This window comes from Chanos chanos, chromosome 15, assembly GCF_902362185.1.
Source record: "Chanos chanos chromosome 15, fChaCha1.1, whole genome shotgun sequence".
NCBI lineage: Eukaryota > Metazoa > Chordata > Actinopteri > Gonorynchiformes > Chanidae > Chanos > Chanos chanos.
In genome coordinates, this window is record NC_044509.1 from 15922857 (window position 1) to 15932402 (window position 9546).

At 39.5% G+C, this 9546-nt stretch overlaps 3 non-coding genes across 3 annotated transcripts; 2 read left to right on the forward strand and 1 right to left on the reverse strand.

The window, feature by feature from the left end:
• Window positions 1–2434: 2434 nt before the first annotated feature.
• LOC115829056 (U1 spliceosomal RNA) lies at window positions 2435–2598 on the forward strand. Its single transcript, XR_004025982.1, has one exon. It is a non-coding gene; the product is annotated as a U1 spliceosomal RNA (small nuclear RNA).
• Window positions 2599–3581: 983 nt separating this feature from the next.
• On the forward strand, window positions 3582–3655 carry trnan-guu (transfer RNA asparagine (anticodon GUU)). The gene has a single exon. It is a non-coding gene; the product is annotated as a tRNA-Asn (tRNA).
• Window positions 3656–5119: 1464 nt separating this feature from the next.
• trnak-cuu (transfer RNA lysine (anticodon CUU)) lies at window positions 5120–5192 on the reverse strand. The gene has a single exon. It is a non-coding gene; the product is annotated as a tRNA-Lys (tRNA).
• Window positions 5193–9546: the final 4354 nt, after the last annotated feature.

The window sequence follows — 9546 nt, forward strand, 5'->3', positions numbered from 1 at the left end:
TTAAATGGTCTGTAAATCAACTAGCTTAATACAGGACATTGACCATATACTTTTCCTCTCGCTTTCATCGTTGCTTGCATCGTGGAATCGGGCTACAGCCCGCCTCATATGGTTAAAAACCTCAATTGTTCTTAAATGTTGTTAATGCTCTCCCATTTAAAACGTCTGGGGCGTTTCTTTGGCCACATGTTATGTAGGCACAAGATTGTATTGGTCGTCTGCAGTCTAACTCTACGATCTAACTGGCAGTATACAGTCAGTGACTGTAGACGTTCGACCAATCAGAACGCGTAACTGTCTACAGTCACTGTAGATGTGGGAATCTCGACTGTAGCTGGGGGCTGCGTTCGCGCTGTCCCCTGATACTGGGTCTGACAGATGACAGCATAGTAGAAAGTCGAGAGTAACAATAATATAGCATTAGTGGAGTTTGTAAGGAGTGTGTCATCTCAAATCATATGAAACTGTGCTATTTGAATATTTCAGATTACCAGTTTGGCGTACACGGGGACTATTAATATGGGATGTAGTCTTAAAATGTACAACGTACGTCAGCAGTTAGGGATGGTTTATGTCTACAGTTAAACATTGTTACGCATGTAGAGTAAATTCAAGTCGCCGACCCCATTAGCTTATCTGAAAAAGGACGTTTGTGTTTTAGTCAGCATTCCTAATAAAGTCATGTGTTACTGATATGGTTGCCGCCAGTCCCGTAATACGGGATCGTCCTGTATTGGAAAATAAAGTGCTGCGTCCCGTATTGAATCAAAAAGGGATGCGATTTGTTCCGTATTTTCGTACACGTTGTTTCGTATGTACACTAGGTCCTCAAAGTGCTTAGAATAACATAACCTCAAGTAAAATCAAACCAGTTATACATGCAGAGTGCGGAAGTTTAATTTCAGTGGTGAGCTATAGACCAACAAGCTCTGCGTGCTGTTAGATTGCATGTCAGCGTCATCGTTTCCATTAGGTGTAACTCAGTGCTTACCTTGTAGCTTACAATTAAAAATAGCACCCTCAGTGGCTGTGTTTTTCTTTTCTTTATTATTTTAATGATGTCTCAAGTCCCTCGGTAAAACGTAGGATACTGTCGAGATACTGGGCTGAATGATCAGTAGGTCAGCCCTTTCCCTGGCGACGAATACAAGGCAAACTGTACAGTTTGCCAACGAGCTTTTTCGGTCGCCCATGGAGGGATGTGTAACCTTTAACAGCATGCTGCAGGTGCTACCCATGTCCGAGCAGAGCAGACTACACAGAGTGGAATCGCACGATTCCATATACCTCAGACTTCTCCCGAGGCGGACATGACGTATTATCTAATTAATTGTATATTGCCAACTGTAGCCTATATTATAGCATCCGTTAGCTTATATTACACAGTAACCAATACAAATAGCTAGGCAATAATTAGTGCAAATATCATCCTGATATTCCATTCATTCTATTAGACTTTGGGCTGAAGGTTAAAATAGTTATTTATTTTATAATTCATAAATATGATACATTATATAAATATGACAGTGTACAATTTAAAACATTTAAATAAATAACCCTATCGGTTTATCCTGTATAAGCCATAAACATGATACACTTAAAAAAAAAAATTCTGCCTTAGAAAAACAGGATCAAAGTATCCTTTTGTATTTAACAGCCTAATCCATACACATTTTCCCATTACCCAATTAATGACTCCTCCTCTACAGAGAACAGCTGCAGAGTTGAGTTGTTCAAACTGAAGTTAATAAGCTTTGTGCCGTTAATATAGTTTTGTTTAAGTGAGAAGGTTCGAATCGTTGAAACTAAAGTTGATTCATAATCCATTTTGTAGCTGTGTATGAGGTTGCTCCGGAAGTACAACGGATTTCCGGGTCACTATTAGCAAAATGTAAAAACAAAAACGAATAAAATAAAATTGTTGTTAAAACGATAGCAGCTGGCGCGAACATTTTCTGAGTTTGTTAAATGCGTGGATCTTCTTAAATGTAATTTGAGGCTGTATTTATTCGAGCTCAATTTATTATATTCTGATGTTAGGTTCGAGACTTGCATGAACTGGCAACCAACTGACATCAAACTGTTATCATAAAGTAAACGATTGACACACAGTTTATGACAGAGACTTCAAGAAATTCTGTGCTCAGTCAGGCTGCATACACTCTTCAAATGAAGTTTATTCATTTTTACTTTTCATTTTTGGAAACTTGATTTCGATGATGTGTGTTCTGTGATGCATCATGGGAGTAACTCCAGCCTCCTTATATTTACAAATATATTTTTTCCCATAGATTTTTATCCATCCAGAAGTCACAGAGTGTTATTTTGTGATGCGGTTGTTTTGTCGGCGTTATAATTAAGAATGTGTTAGAAATACCGTCAAAGTGAACTGTATGTGGGTAAGTCAGGACTCCAGACTGAACGTGTACAACTCATACTTACCTGGCAGGGGAGATACCATGATCAAGAAGGTGGTTCACCCATGGCGAGGCTCAGCCATTGCACTCCGGCTGTGCTGACCTATGCGAATTCCCCAAATGCGGGAATCTCGACTGCATAATTTGTGGTAGTGGGGGACTGCGTTCGCGCTCTCCCCTGATAACGAGTAAAAGAACAGAGCGAATTAACATCTTTGGACGAATTGCTTATAGAAACGTGACGTGGCAAACGTACACATTTCTGTCATTGGGAACGCTATTGTTTAGACTGATGATTCTGAAGGTACTTTTCACATGAACGCGATCGCATAGTTTGTACGTATTTATGTGTCACCAGTATATAATCGGAATTCATTGCAACTGCGAAGAAACCTTGTGCCGAGCTGTACGAAATTGCAGAAATAAATTATGTTAGAATGGCTAAAAAGAACGCTCACTTTCAAGTAGCCTATTGTAAAGAGCCAGGGCAATGATAGCTTTACTTCAGAGCAGTGATTTGATCAGTTAATTACTTAGATCATTAGATCATTGTAACTTAAATTACAATAATAATTACATAATCTCTGCGTGGAATATTCTCCAAAACGTGGTTAAACAGCTCGTGTTTGCAGGATTTGCACCCATATAGGCTATTCCTAATTCTTTGAGAATGTTTAACACAGGCACGTTAAATTTCTCGCACTGTCCGCCATGTAATTTAAACTGTGTCATGCACAGTAAAACGTCAATACGTCATTACTTCGCGTTATGAACATGAACAGAAAGTTCCAAGAGCAGAAGACGATCCGACTGAGCGTTTATATGGCTAATATTTTCCGATCAAACGGATTATCAGAAATCTACACCTGCTCTTCAAATCCGATTGAATTCTCGATCTGATTGGGGTGTTTCATTCCGATCGAGTTTGAATCCGATTATTAACGGAATATCCATGCAAAAGCACTGCTGAAGTTATTAAATGAAATGAAATTCTTTGTTATCCCAGCCATATACACAGTAGGAGGAAATTGCGTGTCCTCAGAATCACAGTAAGTAGCCGCTGCACTTCACGCGCGCCGCAGTCCTGGTCTGTGGGTCTGAAGTAGCCGCTGCACCTAGAGGTGCGCTGATGAAATGACATGCTGTCATTCCGCTGGCAAGCATGTCTCTGTGGCGCAATCGGTTAGCGCGTTCGGCTGTTAACCGAAAGGTTGGTGGTTCGAGCCCACCCAGGGACGTCTGCCTTTTTCGTTAATTTAAAAGATAAAGGATTTGTACAGTAAATGTATAGTCCCGTTTTTAAAAAACGGGTCTGCAAAGCCTCAGCCCCTGCATACTTTTGTTTCAGTTCTGCGCATGGATTCATTTCTTTTTCAATACCTGAGTGCAAAGATCCTGCCAAAATGAAAAAGAAAATTACATAACTCAGTATGCATTTTAATTTTCAATACGAGAGTGAGTCTTTTCTTACAGAAATAAAAATTAAATTGAAACATGTTGATGTCATTTCACTGAAGTATCAGGGACATGAAGAATTAAGAATTATATATTGATTATGTTTGGGCATTGGTATCTGCTTTTAGCCTATACCCACACCCACGCGTTACGGAAGAGTAATACAGTAGTGATCGCATACACACACACAACCACGACATTATTACGACACAGACAAAAAAGCAAAACAAAAAAAACACCTTTCATTACAGCTGCCTCACATTGTCTGCTCTGTTTCCTGTCATCTGCGCTGGAGATGACCTCCACCTGCCTCATGACCTCTTGGTTGTTGTCTTCATGTCTGTCCTTTTGAAGGGGCTGCAGGCTGTTTGTTACAGTACACAGCTGTGTGTTGCCCCTTAGTTTACACATAACACCGGGGGGAAAATGCTCCATAATGATTACCCACTCACACAAAGAGTAAGAACGAGTGGAAGTCAGTGTAATAATATAACCAAAAAGCTACTTTATCCTATGGTAGTCCTGTTAACAATAGCCTGCTTGTTCAAGTATGTAAGAATCGACTTTGGGGTTTTTTTTCCCGTGAGGTTTTGGCCAAATAACTAGCCACAAATCATGTATTCTTACAAACTGTAGATGTAACTCCCAGTTGTTATTGTTGTTGTTTGTAGTAGGCTCATAGCTGTGCAGACATTATGCATCTTTAAAATGTCGCTCTCGCCCTTTTTTACATTGTTGATATTCAGTGGGCCATAGAGTGAGAGGACTGTGCTGCTCCACTAATAAAACGGATGGAGATATGTCATTAGTTGATATAACATCTAATGAATACTAAAAACTAAAAAAAAAAATTTTAAAGAGAAAATCTTGTTGATTTATTGTCATGGATCTTTTATATTTCACCTTTCACTTCATGCCCTCCTAGTCAGCGATGTTACTGAGTGTTATTTTAAGAGTAATACTGTTAAGTCTGCTCTTAATGTGAGTCGTGGTCACAAACATCAATACTTGTTGAGGTCAGTCAAAACCAGAAAGAATGTGAACTAAAGATACATACATGCATTATAAAAGTTCAGAGTGTGTGTGTATTTAAGAAACTAAAGCTCACTGAGTAGAGCACTATATGGGAAATGCATTGGTTTCCTTCAGGTCTCAGATTTCATAAGCTTCTGCTTCTCTTTGCTAGTGATTTGTTATTTATAGCATAGAGATGACATAATCACATGGAATGACTCCACCAAAAGCTCCGCCCAACGTGGGGCTCGAACCCACGACCCTGAGATTAAGAGTCTCATGCTCTACCGACTGAGCTAGCCGGGCTGGTATAGGGAAAGGTTTTGTATATTAGGGCATACTAGAGTGATACCACTTGATCACCTTAATATTTACCAATACAGGTACATATATACAGAGAGAGAGATACCTTCTAATGGGAGTTGTCTTTTCTTACAAAATGTCTCTGTGGTGCTGGAGACTTCATGACGCTATTGGCTGGAGAGGACACATTGCCAGACACAGACCTGCTTCCTGATGTAGCAACAACCAGCTAAAATAACAAGGGTGAAGGAGTGTGTCCAGGCTGGTTTTCTGTTAAAAACACAGAAATATCCATCTCTTTTTCAATGTCAAAGCTGCAGCTAAACAACAGGTCTGCATACAAACTATACATGTTCACAAACGCTAATAACGTTAATATACTAACTGTAAAATATCAAACATTATGCATTATAGGCAGCTCGACCGAGTGCAGTCTGTTGATTTTAAAGGAAGGTTTTATACATTTGGTACAAAAAAAGTCTGCTTTCTTGACCAAGCAGTGTGGTTTTATGTTAAGAACAGTGAGGCTCTATTTCAAATAACGTAATCCACTTTCTGACAAAAATTGAAGGACTACCTGCAGCTTTTTGACAGTATCTCCACTGTTTGCTTCAGTCATGCTGTCACAAGACACTGTGCTCACCGACATATTCATAAGCTGAGTTTACTATATTATTACACATTCGACAGATATAAGCCAAAGAGAAATCCCTGGTGTGCAGTAGTGCGGATTATTTGTATCAGGACTGAGAAATGTATATCCTGTGTATATAAATAAGATAAATGTATATCCTTGGTATATATATAGATAAGATTTATATAAATGTACATCCTGTGTATATATATATAAATAAGATTTATATAAATGTACATCCTGTGTATATATATAAATAAGATTTATATAAATGTACATCCTGTGTATATATATAAATAAGATTTATATAAATGTACATCCTGTGTATATATATATAAATAAGATTTATATAAATGTACATCCTGTGTATATATATATAAATAAGATTTATATAAATGTACATCCTGTGTATATATATATAAATAAGATTTATATAAATGTATATCCTGTGTATATATATATAAATAAGATTTATATAAATGTATATCCTGTGTATATATATAAATAAGATTTATATAAATGTACATCCTGTGCTTTCTCAGTATTCCCTCTGCTGTTGACTAGATAACCTGGTTGATAAAAAATTGAGCTGGGAGATTTGTTAACAATTGAAATGTGTTATTTATTACATTTTATACAGTTAGTTTGAGCAGAATAAAAACATTGAATAAACTGTGTTGAAGGGAATACAGAGGGAGAGAGAGATCACAATAAAAACTGAGAGCTGTCTGAATATTTCACAGTTCCTCTCTAGGCCTCTTTAGCCTTTGCAGCCTTTGGAGATCAAGAAAAGTAGAAAGTTATCTTTAGATGATTAGGACATACTCCCACCATTGCACTGCTACAGTTGCCTACACATAACGTTAACTGTTACATGCAGGGACGGCTGGTATAAATGGGCTAGCAGGGCTAAGCCCTCCCTATCTTTTACAATAAAGATGAGAAAATTATTGTTAAAAAACCTTATAACAGACTGTTTTACATTTTGGTGGAACCTAGAGCAGCAACAGCACCAAACAGTCGCAAGAAAAACGCAGGATATACCCAAATGGGCTTATTTTTTACAGCCCAAACACAGTAGAATCAGCTACCATTCATCTTCGTAGGGTCAAGTGAGTGACAGGTGTCATGCCACGCCCCCTTGATTTGCTGATCATTTGGGCTAAATTAATTCAGCCCACAGCCCATTTACTTTTGACCAATGACAGCGACTGTACAGACGGTACATACAGTGAGGTGCTACTGTAGCACCTGCATGTATGAGAGTGGGGAGAAAGAAGTGAGCGACTGTGGCAATGGTGGGCGTTAGCATGAACGAGGCGGATTATTTACTTTCACATCCCTTTTCTTCGATGTCGTTGGTGGAAAAATTGGAAGTGAGGAGACTGGGGACACATCGTCTAAACGACGTTCAAATAACACAAAAGGACAAACGACAAAATCGTAAGTTTTGAAACTTGGTTTTAACGAAAGGACTGGCTAGCGATAAGTAGCTAAGAATTCGCTTTTCTGTTTCCCATGCTTGCTTTTTGGAGGAGACACGGCTTGGACCGTGAATTCCTGTAAGTTTCAGCTTTGCAACCGCACTCCCTGCCAGAACCCAAAGACTCATTGGTTTCCTTCACACTGCCCGGCGGGTTGTAGGGGACGCCGCGGGATCGCGGGTTGGCATTGTTTACGGTCGGGACTAGGATAGTTTCTGATCGTCTTCGATCCTCCAACTTTCGTTCTTGATTTACGAAAACATTCTTGGCAAATGCTTTCACCTATGTGCAGTACGGATGGCCCCGGCTGTCCCTCTAAATCATGGCCCTGTGTTGCAAAACGGTTGTGATAAAAAAAAAAAAACGACAACAGTTGCAGTATCTATGGGCAATCATAACAGTTGGAACACGTTTTGTACTGCATCCCTAGGTAGACCCTTTTCTGACATTGTAGGCTGACAATGTGGAGCATTCTGTTCTATCATGCAGCCTATCATTCCATCATTCTTGCATATTTTGTTTTTGTTAAAATGGCATGTGTTAATGTGTACAGAGGAAAATAGTTAAATGGTGTGTAGCCTGTGTGTGTGTGTGAGGGGGGGGGGCAGATACAGAGTTTGTTGGCATCAGGCCATTCTTGCGGGTACCTCTCTATGGTGTTGTTGTAGAGCACTTGCTATAACAAGGTATACATTGTCCTTGCTGTGACTTGGTATCTCGGATGTGATGCTGCTGTTGCTGCAGTGTAAATTACTGATGGGTATAATCCACTTGTTAGCCCACCCACCCAATATCACCACCAGCCGTCACTGGTTACATGACCTTCCTAGCGACAGAGTTATATAGCCAGTTAGCTAGAAAGACTGAAGTTCAGTAGAAGGTTTGTAGCCTGAGGGCGGGCTTAAAGCCTCTTCTCAGTAGCTAATCACTCCAGCAGTGACTGTAGACAGTTATGCGTTCTGATTGGTCTAGAGTCTACAGTCACTGTAGACTCTGCCAGTTGGATTGGAGAAATTCAACTGTAGACTACCAACAGAATAATGTGCTTGTATAATTTTATTCAAGGCTGAAAGTTGTAAAGGTATGGGCTTGCTAACATGGTGACTCCATATAGCAGCAACAGTAATCATTGTCTGTAGAATAACAGTGGAAATAGCTCAGCATTTAGGGGAAAAAACACATTTGAAATTAATGTTAATTCATGTGGATTGAAACTTGGTCTTGACTGTCTTTGGTAGGTTCTGGGTTCCATTAAATCAGAAAACGTCCAATATTAACATTCATTATATATTAATTATAATAATAATAGTAATAATAATGTTGTTGTTGCCATTGTTGTGCCATTACTGTATCCAAGTGTATTTCACTCGCTACAACTGAAGATGGCAACCCCAGTAATCGGTGTCATCATCCCAGATGCCTATGCGAATAGTCAACAGGCCCAGAGAGGCCTGCTACTATCGGGAGAATAGGGTGGTCCTCCCCAAACATCCGCAGGAGCTGTTGACCCAGGCCACTGCCCTGGCCCACACACAGAGCTCCTCCCAGCAGAGGGTGTCCCTGCGCCGTCGCGACAGCTGGCCCTGGGTAAGCTGGTGGTGAGTTTCTTTACTTATTATCACAATCGCAGTGATATTAATGCTGATGGCACTAAGATGATGTATATGATTCCTGCATGCTTGACAAGCGCAGATCAGAGGTGACAAACCCACAGAGAAAGAGAGAGATAGTGAACCAGTGGGTGAAAGATTACCTAAAAGAATATGCAAAGAGCTTCCCACACGTCCCCATTCTATTTCAGGCCAACGTCGACAGGAATATCTACGGTCAGAGAGGGTTTGAGGATCACATCTATCAGGAGACGTGGGAACTGTACAGTCAGAAGCCCACCCAAAAGGACAGGCCAGAACAACTCAGTGATGAGCAAAGGGAGATAATAATAGTTTTCATTTTTATGACATTTCATTATTAATCATCTTCAGTGATACCTTTTAAACTGTCTAAACAGTAGTGCTGTGGTGTTGTCAGCAATTTATTCAGTAAGGTGATCTGGAGGAAAGAATCTTTATATGTAAATAATTGCATCTCATTGGACAAATTGTAAATAGTTTCCATTTTCATGACTTTTCATTCTTAATCATGTTCAGTGATACTTAATTGTCTGCACTGTAGTGCTGTGTTGTTGTTTTTTAAATAAGTCATGAATTCAAATGAATAAAGGTCAGTAAACGAATATAAA